Source organism: Psammomys obesus, unplaced genomic scaffold (assembly GCF_907164565.1).
Source record: "Psammomys obesus unplaced genomic scaffold, mPsaObe1.curated_primary_1811, whole genome shotgun sequence".
Lineage (NCBI taxonomy): Eukaryota > Metazoa > Chordata > Mammalia > Rodentia > Muridae > Psammomys > Psammomys obesus.
Window position 1 is genome coordinate 601761 of NW_026596109.1, and position 11681 is coordinate 613441.

Sequence of the window (11681 nt, forward strand, 5' to 3'; positions counted from 1 at the left end):
CAGGCCACAGTAGAGGACAATGCAGCCACTTTTGATGAGAACTGATAGACTAAGATCAGAAAGAAGAGGAGAACCTCCCCTATCAGTGGACTTGGGGAGTGGCATGCATGCAGAAAGGGGAGGGAGGGTGGGATCGGGAGGGGAGGAGGGAAAGGCTTATGGGGGGATACAAAATGAATAAAGTGTAATTAATAAAAAATTAAAAAATAATAATAAAAAAACAGTAAAAAAAATTAAGTCTCTCCTCTTTTAGCCTCTTTTTGGTATATATAACACTAGATGGAAGGGCTTCTACTTCTTTTTTTTTTTTTTTTTTTTTCTGTGTGTGGAGAAGTACTGGCATTTAAAAGTTCCACTGTTACCATTTTAGTCCAGCAGAAGTGAAAATCTGAAGATGGCAGCTTTTTAACTAAGAAGACAGGATAGAATCCCTGTATTAGATTTTGAAAAACGCATTTGCTTATTTTGAAAGAGACTACAGTGGGAAAAAAAAACATAAAAATCTTTAATATATTTGTGTATGTGTGCACGTATACATATGTCTCTGTATAATATAAATTTCAAAGCACAGGCATAAATTTCCTTATCTAAAAATATTGGCCCAATAGGAAAAACATATCCTGATTCAGAGCTATCATTACTTAGTATATATTCTCAATTAATAGAGACCATGTTGTAGAACCAGAATTAGAATAAAAATAAAGGTGATAACATTTGACCTGAATTGTATGATTATGTAGGTTTGTTTTTTGTTTTGTTTTGCTTAAACACAGGTTTTTAAGTTTTTTTTAATCCATGATAATCACACAAACAAAGCTTCAGGGCCATCAGGCATCTCTACTTATGTTACCTACATGTTAATACTGGTGAATATTTTTCTTTTATTATCATTTTTATTTTTAAAATTTTAGTTTTACTATGAACAAAATGAAGTTGGGCCAAATTAACAACCTACCTTACATGAACACTTGTTTAAAAGCCAAATTTGTACTAAATATAAAAAGTACTGGACCATAATCACATATGGTGAAGAGACAGTCTCTACAGATACATAATCATAATCATATGTACATGATCATATATAACTTATATTTTAATGAGCTGGTATATTGAATATTACAGTTTGAATTATTTAATAATCTTCACTGTAAAAGGAAATTTAACATTAAGAACTTTAGTAAGCTTCTTGTTATGTTAGGCTGAAACAAAGGCAAATGTGTGAAACAAAGGAGTATTGAGAGGAGAAAGAGCACAGTATTTCTTTTTTTAATTCTTTATTAATTACACTTAATTCACTTTGTATCCTCCCTATGGTTCCCCTCCTCCTCCCATCCCAATCCCTCCTTCCTCCACCATCTGCATGCATGTCCCTCCCCAAGTTCACTGATAGGGGAGGTCTTCTTTTCCTTCCTTAAAGAGCAGGCCAATCAGTTCATGTCAGAGACAGTCCCTGTTCCTATTACAATAAAACCTACTTGGACACTGAACTGCCATGGGCTACATCTGTGCAGGGATTCTAGGTTATCTCCATGCATGGTCCTTGGTTGGAGTATCAGTCTCAGGAAAGACCCCTGTGCTCAGATTTTTTTTGGTTCTGTTGTTCTCCTTGTGGAGTTCCTGTCCTCTCTGGTCTAGCTGGATGTCTACATGTAGGAAAATGCAAATAGATCCATACTTATCACCCTGCACAAAACTAAAGTCCAAGTGGATCAAAGACCTCAACATAAAACCAGACACACTAAACTGCTTAGAAGAAAAAGTGGGGAAGAGCCTTGAACTCATTGGCACAGGAGACAACTTCCTGAACAGAACACCAAGAGCACAGGCTCTAAAAACAACAGTCAATAAATGGGACCTCATGAAATTGAAAAGCTTCTGTAAAGCAAAGGATACTGTCATCAGAACAAAACGACTGCCTACAGATTTGGAAAGAACCTTCACCAACCCCATATCTGACATAGGACTATTATTCAGTATATATAAAGAACTCAAGAAGTTAAACAGCAAAAAATTTAAGTAATCCAATTAGAAAATGGAGTACAGAGCTAAACAGAGAATTCTCAATAGAGGAATATCGAATGGCAGATAAACACTTAAAGAAGTGTTCAAAGTCCTTAGTCATAAGGGAAATGCAAATCAAAACAACCCTAAGATTTCACATTGTATTTCAATTAGAAGAAATGAGTGGCAGGAATAGCAGGCCTTGTGACCCAGCAGAGCCTGTGTAGCAGTGCCTCCCTTGAAACAGCTTATCTAGCACTGACGTTTTTTTTTTTTAAGTTCTAAGTTCTTCTTAGAATCCAGCAATGGCACTTTCTTAGAAAAATGGGAGTAGTTCTACCTCAAGACCCAGCTATACCACTCCTTGGCACATGCCCAAAAGATGCTCTACCATATAACAAGGACATTTGCTCAACTGTTCATAGTGGCTTTGTTCATAATTGCCGGAGAATGAAAGCTACATAGATCTCCCTCTACGGAAGAATGGGTACAGAAATTGTGGTGCATTTAGACAATGGAATACTACTAAGCAATTAAAAACAAAGAAATCATGAAATTTGCAGGCAAATGGTGTGAACTAGAAAAGACCATCCTAAATGAGGTAACTCAGACCCAGAAAGACATACATGGTATGTACTCAGTTATAAGCAGATAATAGACTTATAGTACAGGATTACCATACTACAACTCATAGACCCAAAGAAGGTATGTAATGAGGAGGGCCCAAGGGAGGGTCCTGGAATGTCACTCAGAAGGGGACATGGTATTCACAGCAGAAGTGGATGAAGAGAGGGAATTGGACAGGAGATGGAATGGGGAAGGAAGCAAGGGTGGGAATCGGATCTGAATTTAAACAAAATAAATCAAAATTACAAAAACACAGCTTGGAGGTCGGATGTTTTCCCCACAATCTAATAATTAAAGGGGTGTAGTGATCATCTGAGGGTACAGTGGGACCAGAAATATTTATGGATGCTTCCAGTTTGATTTATAACATGTAGTTACATTGCCTGTGATGGCAATGGAGTCACGTGGTATCTGTGTCCAGCTTAATGAAGCTATCAGCCAAGATGGCAACATGCTACAGGTTTTCTTTATGCTTAAGACAAGCTCAGATCCATGTAAAGTGAGCCCACCTCACACCAAAGCACGAGTCCCTGTGGGATACACTATCTCAGAGGTCAAACGGGGATCGTTATACCCTTTCCTTTACAAAGGCACTTTAGTTAGAGACTACCAGTACAGGAGGAGATGGCACCTATGGACTAGGCAGGTGGTCAAAATAGCTAAGTTTCATGATTTCAGCTCAAGGAAGTAAGTCTGTAGGTTAGACATTGCTATTATTACAGAAAAAAAAAAGGACTTTCTTGGAATTACCGAAGAGAGAGAAGTAGAAAATCATGAAGCTGCTTTTAAAAACCCAAAAGTTTGGTTGATTCTGGTACAAAGTAACTTCCCAAATCTCCCTAAAAGAAATGTTAGCAATGGAGTTCAACCTTTGTTGTAAAAAGATTACCCATTAGCTGTTTTTAAGGGCACAAAGGCTTTACGTACAAGGACATTTTCTTCGTCCTTGTCAGAGTCAGGGGGACAGCCTGATCCAGGAACGGAGTTTAAAGTGTATTTCTGAGACAAACATTCTTGGATGTGAAATGCGTGAAACAAATCCTGTCCTCAGAGCCAGCTTCTCAGGGAGCTTTAACAGAACAGGCCAATTTGTCAGCAGTGGCTCCGCTTTGAGGAAGAAGATCGTCAGCCAGATTAGCATCTGAGAGAGTCTAGGGAATTGTGTTTAGAGGTTTGAGCTGGCGAAACCTGGTATGAAGAAATGAAGCAATAAAGAAGTAGAATGGGAACTTGGAGGTGGAGAACTTCAGACCATTGGCCATTCTATCTTAAGAAACTGCCTGAGTTAGGGAGACTTTGAAAGTGTCCAATTTGTATTGGGTCCAGACTTCAGTTGATTGGCATACTAATGCCTAGTTTAACACAAGCTAAAAGTATACAGGAATGGAGATCTTGGACCCAACAGGAAAAGCTAAAGGCAGGAGTCCAGAAGAATTCCTGGCATTCAAAAGTTCAGTGCCCTGGCAGGCAAAGCAAGAAGCAGAAAGCCAGAGACAAATCCAGAGGACCCTGCGTCCAGACAGAGGGTATCAATCTAGGGCTCCTGTAGACTGAACCTAGACCTTACCTTCATGTGTGGATGTTGAATGAGCTTGTGTGGCAAATGGCAAAATGCCTATGCTCTACAGAGTGGTAGATAGAAGATAAAGAGGGGAGGCAGATGAGGAAAAGATTCAAACAGAGTTTATGTGGCACACCAATAAATCCCCCAAATTGTGCTTGCACCATTTACATAGAAAAAAAGCTGCAAAACAAAACAAAACAAGATGCAGAGGTTACAGGTAAGGACTAGTATATTAAGTCCTTAGTAAGTTCATCAAGTGACCACGCCCTTGAATAAGACATTTAATATTTTTTTTTACTTTTTATTTTTATTTGTGAGATTATAATTACAACATTTATCCCTTCTGTTTCCTCCCTCCAAACCCTCAAATAAGCCCATCCCCACTCTCCTTCAAATTCATGGCCTCTTTTTCAAACTAATTGCTATTTTGTCCATATAGATATATGTATACACATATATATTCTGACTTTTCCCTCCATGAAAATTAAGTTTCATGGTACTAGAAGACACAATGCAAGTATCCAAGGAGGGCGGCAACCAACAGCCCTACCTCGATATGATGCTTATGAACCGCATCAGCAACCAGCATCGCATCATAACCTAAGAATGCAATGGTGGCACATGCCTTGCTGACCAACAGAAATCTATTTGGACTTCTTAAGATCAGCTACTCAGCAAGAGGAGAACTGCCTGGTACTGAAAACCTAGGGAACTGCTCAGTGCTGGTGAAGTAATGGCTACCAAAGGAGAATCTATACCCTCTAACTTACTAAACCAGCATAGACTGTAACAACAATCTACAAACATTTGCTTTATACCTACAGAGGAGCGTAGAGTTCACCCCTCATCAGGGAAATTTCTCTTCGTAGCAGACGTAGACCACAACCAATTAAATCACAGAGTAGTGAGGCACAGTCCCCATGGATGAATCTCCAAAACATTACTGCATGTAAGGCTCAGGGAGAATTGCAGAGGAGGCGATGGAAAGATCATAAGCTCCCCCTTTAAGGTCTTAAAAATACTGGTACCACCTGAGGGGGGAGCAGCCTTACCAGTCTACAGAGGAAGACAAAGACTCCACCTAGCAGGGTATCAAAACGTATGCTGAGATGCATAGCCAACCTTTGGGCAGAGTACAGGGAATCTTCTGAAAGAAGGGGGAGATAGAAAGACTGGGAGGGAACAGGAGTTCCACAAGGGGAGCAACAGAACCAAAAATCTGGGCACAGGGGTCTTTTCTGAGACTGATATTCCAACCAAGGATCATGCATGGAGATAATTTAGAACCCCTGAACAGAAGTAGCCTAAGGCAGCTCAGTGTCCAATATGGTTCCTGAATAATAGGATCAGGGACCATATCTGACATTAACTCAGTGGCTAGCTCTTTGGTCACCTCCCCCTGTCCACAGAGGAATACAAAGGTGCCAGTCCTGATGAGACCTGATAGACTAGGGTCAAATGGAAGGGGAAGAGGACCTCTCCTATCATTGGACTGGGGGAGGGGGTCATAGGAGAAGAAGAGGGAGGAAGGGTGAGTTTGGGAGGGGATGGGGAAGGGGGCTACAGATGGTATACAAAGTGAATAAACTGTAATTAGTAAAAATAAAATAAAACATATAAAAATATACTGGTTCAGCAGGTACGAGTACTGGTGCTTTTAGAGAGGACCTGGGATTTCTTAGATTCCTAGCACCCACATGGTGGTCCACAGTCATCTATAAGTCTAGTTTCAGAGGACCTGACATCTTTTGACCTCTGAAGGTCAAACACACATGAGATACACATACATGAATGCAGGCAAAGCACTTACGTGTAGAAAATATAATAAATAAATCAGAAAAGAAACTTTAAAGGTCCATATTTTTCCTTTCTTTAAAACCATTCACATGTCAAAACACAATTGGCAATTGTAAAGAAGCACTATAAAAGAGCACTTTGAGTTTACACAAGTGAGAAAGTGTAGAGCTACTAGTGAAAAGAAAAGGGTAGCCTCTACCATCCACTGGGTATTAATTATACACCAGCCACTGTTCTGAGACCTTGCATATAATAAATCATTCTACTCTTCAAACAATTTTATATGGTACTACAATTACTTTTCTCATTTTACAGATGAGAAACTGAGATGAAGAAAGATCTTGGGACTTGGCCAAATCTGCACAGCAAGAACCTTGGCTCAAACTCAGATTGTTTCCAGAACTTTCTCTTAACCATGGCTGTCTACATCCTTTTAGTCTTACATAAACCCTTCATAAGGGTTTCCAGGAAACTTCACATCTTTTTATCTATATAAAAATATTAGAAATAAAAAAGTAGGTGCTCATTTCCTTCATATTTATGATCCTTAATATAATACAGTTCAGTGCAACATTAACTTTAAACATAAAGAAATTTAGTTCAGTCTCTAACAGAACATACATCGCTTACACAAACTCAACACATATGAACTCAACTGATGGGTAAGAATAACATGAAACTAGTTTTCTTTCACAGTATACAGGAAAGAGTAAGTCCCAGGGAAGATACTAAGATGCTCATGATCAATCTCTTACTTGGTCTTTCGTGTATTTGGAGGTCAAATGTCTCATGTCTAAGCTTAGCCTGTGTTAGAAATACTCTTCCAGTGTGAGGGTCTGCAGCTCTCTGTACCTTGGAAACTTAAGAATTTTATTTTTCTTGGTCTGAGGATGTTTTTCTTTTAGCACTTCTTTCTGTGATCTCTATGGCCAAACACAATTACTAAGAACAATGATTAATCTGGTTAATTAAGAGCCTACTCTTTGATCACTTGCCCCTAGCACTGAAGACTGGCCAGACCACAGAGGAAGAGGATCCAGGCAGTCCTGATGAGACTTGATAAGTCACGGGCAGATAGCAGAGAACTCTCCTTTTTAGTGGACTAGAGGAAGGGAATTGGGGGAAGAAAAAGAGAGGGTGGAATTGGGAAGAGTTGAGGGAGGTGTCTTCAGTCAGGATATATGATAAATAAATAGTAAAAAAACAATTTTAAAAAAGAAAAAAATACTCCTCAACTTCTCAAGTAGTGACATGGACAGAATGTGGAATTGAGAGTTAGTAGGGCCCCACTTTAAGTTCCTTTCCCCAGAAGTCTTGCTTTGTTTGCACATGGGTCAGTGAACAAGCCTTTATGGTCATCCTAATGTGTTGTATTTTCATACCTCTACTTTTATTATATAAGATTTAATTTCCTCATTGAAACATATGACCATGAATTGAAATAAAAGCAGATATACACATGGAAAGAGGTTCTGTAGCTCTTGTAGGACAGTATATGGAGACATCCTACTTTGGAAAGAAAGACTTGCTTCTTTGGGACAATGTCTTTACTTGATATGTCTAAATTAAAGACTTTAAAAAGAAGCAATCATTTATATGGTCTCTATGAATTAACAGTGTCAGTTTCCTCTAATGAAACATACAGCTACCTATAAGTGACTTTGGCCAAGGGTTCACTAGAGACAAAATGATTGAGCAAAGCAGGCAACTCTCCCTCTGCTTATGTTTACTTTTAGGCGGTAAGACAAAGTATAAAAGCAAAGATTATTAATGAGCCAAGGTGGGGCTCTTTAACAAGTTTGTTTGATTTTCTAGTCTGTCTCTAGGAGTAATTTGGATGAACAATATGAACCTAAACTAAACTAAACTGTCTCAAGATAACTGTCTCAAGAAATACGGTGTCTCTGCATTCACAAGGTTTATGCACTTGATAGATGCTTATTAATTATCAGATAAATGGATTTATGAATCCTCTTGGCTTCTTGGTTTGCATATGTCAGAAAAAGCATGGGAGAAGGTCATCTAATTGAGCAACTCTGCCACAATGACAAATTTTATGTGAAAGTGTTTTGCCTAATGCCTGTATGTGCCCCACATGCGTCCCTGGTGCCTGCTGAGGTCAATTCCCTATTTGTAAAGCGAAACTTTAGATGAACTCTCGTTTCATTTCCCATGTACAGTGTCTTTTCAAGTGCTAATATCCTTTTCTTCTTGCTGTGGAGCACAGCCTGGGATTAACTCAAGCAGTCCCAGGCTTCAAGCACTGGGAATACTGTCACGTGGTGTAGGGCCAATTTAATAATCTTTTCCTCTAAGTAGTTATCATTTCCCTTTGGATTGCTGATAATATTACATCTTGCCAAATCTTCTTCTGCTCCCATTCTTCCCCTTCTACCTGTCTTCCCTAGAGCTTCTGTAGGCACATGAAGCTTGCCAATGGCAGACTTGTCAATGGCACCCAAAGGAACAAATGAGACCCTACAGGTACAAAGGCAGAGACCATCCCACTGCCTTTCTTTTTTCTAGTAGCCTCGATGAACCAGTTCCACCCTGCTGTATTAGGTAACCTTGCTCACTGGAACAAGGACAGGAGACCCCCTACCCCACCCCCGGTAGCCATTTTCTACACTCCACTTAAGACTATTCTGCCAGGCAAGTACCACCAAAAGTTGTCTCTCAACGCAGATTGTAGTGCTCAGAAAACTAACCTCCATTCCAAGTTCTCCTAGAAGTTTATACAAGAGCAGAAGCTGAGATGACTTGACTCTGTTTTCACTTTGCCTCCAAAAAAAAAAAAAAATAGTAATGAGTTTTAAGTACCAAGAGCCCAGCAAACCCCCAAGTGCATTTTCCCAGGCACATTTTCCCCTCAATTTTTCTAACCTCTTACTACCATGGGGGAAATTTAATCCACATGTTTCTGGTTCATTTACACTCAACTCATCAAAATGTTGCGCTGTAAGAGTGATTTGATGTCACAGAAGCCTTGTGGGCCTCATTTATAAATGTCTTTTCTTTGAACCAGGAAGTTAAAGTTTGCCAGAAAAAGCAGAAATCAACCCTGAGCAGCCTCTTTCTTTTTCTAAAGTGAAACTCTAGAACTTCTTACAATGTGAGAACTTTTAAACCCAAAATGCTGAAGTTTTATTTCTCAGACATTAGTGTGCCCTCTAATCCACTTTCCTCCTTTTCTCTCCTCCCTCCCTGCTAGACAGTGTGCCACCATTCCTAAAGAAATAATTGAGGAATAAAGAGTTAATTTGGAATATGAGAATAGAACACCACCATCCTAAAGTCACATGCAAGAACTTGACTTCAGAAGTGCTTGCATAGAAGGAGGACCCTTGATCAGATGCTCAATCCTCATTCAGAAAGGAAAATGGGACGGACATCAGAAGAGGGAGAAAACAGGGAACAGGACAGAAGCCTACCACAGAGGGACTCTGAAAGACTCTACTCTTCAGGGTATCAAAGCAGATGCTGAGACTCATAGCCAAACTTTGGACAGAGTGCAGGGAATCTTATGAAAGAAGGGGAGATAGAAAGATCCGGAGAGGACAGGAGCTCCACAAGTAAAGAAAAAATCTGGAGACAGGGGTCCTTCCTGAGACTGATACTCTAACCAAGGACCATTCAAGGAGATAAACTTGAACCCGTGCACAGATATAGCCTGTAGCAGCTCAGTGTCCAAGTAGGTTCCCTAGTAATGGCAACAGGAACTGTCTCTGACATGAGCTCAGTGTCTAGCTCTTTGATCACCTCCCTGTGAGGGGGGAGCAGCATTGCCAGGCCATAGAGGAAGACAATGCAGCCAGTCTTGATGAAAACTGATAGAGTAGGTTCAGAGAGAAAGGGAGGAGGACCTCCCCTATCAGTGGACTTGGGGAGTGGAATGGGAGGAGATGAGGGAGGGAGAATGGGATTGGGAAGGGCTAGGGACAAGGATACAGCTCACATACAAAGTGAATAAACTGTAATTAATAAAACAATAATTAAATTTAAAAAAGAGAAGTGCTTGCGTCATTTAGGACATAGTTTATTCTAATTTAGTAAGCTAACAGGAATGAATACACTTTCATATAGCTGACCTCATAGTCATCAGTTAAATATGTTGTGTTTGTTGTATCTTTCTTGGTCACCCTAGATTAGCACTAGACATTTTTAACTTAATCCTTCTTTAGAACAGCTATATACAGCAGTTGAGAACATGCAATGTAACTACTCTGATTAAGATACTAGATTTTGTATTGTGTTCAGTTTCAAGTATATTAAGACTAATTTCAAATCATCATGCTTGGCTCATATTTGGCTAGTTAACTACTAAATTAGAAAACAGAGCTCTGCCTCCCCCACTTCAGGTAATGGGTAAAGAGACACCTTGTTGGTGATGTCGTTCTTAGATCAGTCAGGAGCAGAACAGTTGTTCTGTTCATCCTAACTCAGTACCTGGCTTGCTGGCCAAAGTTGTTTTATACCTAGGACACATCAAAATCAAACCCAATCAGCACAGTGCAGGATGAGGAAGACAGACAGGGACCTTCATTCCACCATCCCACAAGGTGCAGGCAGGGAAAGACACCTAGAGACTTGCCCTCTACCCTACTGCTCAGGCACTGATAGGCCATAGGTACATAGAGCCCTGCCTGCTCCCACATAGCGAAGCATGGGAGGAGGAAGACAGACAGAGGCTGCTGACTGCATTGCCACCCACAGACCTTCCCTATGGCACAGGACACAAGTGGGCCATAGACACCCACTTTTCGGAGGATGTCATCTGGGGGGCCTACCTGCCCTAGGACCAGCCTGCAGTGGGAGGCAGCATAATGTGTGAGTGTGTGGTAGACAGATGGGAGAGAAAAGAAGTGGAGCAGCTTGAGCATTAGGAAGCGGAATGGAAGTGGAGACTCGAGAGCAGAGAGGAGTAGCTTGATGTGAGTCAGCTCTTCCATCTGGCACCGTGGTGAAGTCTCAGCCTGAGCTACCACTCAGGGCCATGTCTAAGTCCATGGCTATGTAGTGGCAGGGGTCAGTGTCTATGCCAGTGGCTCATAGTACCACTAGAAAATATGGTGAGTTTGTTGCCTCTTGTCCAGGCAGCACAGTGGGACTGGCCCTGGTGACAGGATTGTGGGTGAATGACCCTGAGGACATGAGTGTGGGAGAGCTGACCCTGCCACGCCTCTGCCATTGGTGACACAGGCACAAAGGTGATGGCTCCCACACCTTGCTGGTCTCTCATCACCAAATCTGGCCACAGGGTCACAGGAGAGCTATCCCATGTCCTGGGGGCACGAAAGCAGGAAAGCTTACCATGCCTCCTGCCAATGACAGCAGTGAGCAACCTAGACAGAGCAGTGCTGGAGAGCTTGCCTTGGTGGTGTGGAGAAGGGAAAGCCAGCCTGCTAACAAGTTCATTTAACCCCTAGACCCAGATCCAGGGCTCTGAGTTGGCAGACCCCAAAATCTATATTATCTATCTGTGAATGGCTGGGATGCATGAAGGGCTAGTCTGCTGATCCAAAGCTGCAGGATCTCCATGACTTAGGGCAACAGGGAGGATGCCTATTAAGGATGCAATACCGATAGTGTCTCAGAAGCCAGATACCTCAAACTGGACCAATGACTCGTTGCAATGAATATTTGCAAGTAACGGTAAGTAGACAGGGGGATAGATACATTGTGACATAGTAGA

The 11681-nt window shown here is 41.0% G+C and overlaps 1 non-coding gene across 1 annotated transcript; it reads left to right on the forward strand.

Annotated features, from left to right (window-relative positions):
* Nucleotides 1-10339: 10339 nt before the first annotated feature.
* LOC129692629 (small nucleolar RNA SNORA48) lies at nucleotides 10340-10477 on the forward strand. The gene has a single exon (XR_008722734.1). It is a non-coding gene; the product is annotated as a small nucleolar RNA SNORA48 (small nucleolar RNA).
* Nucleotides 10478-11681: the final 1204 nt, after the last annotated feature.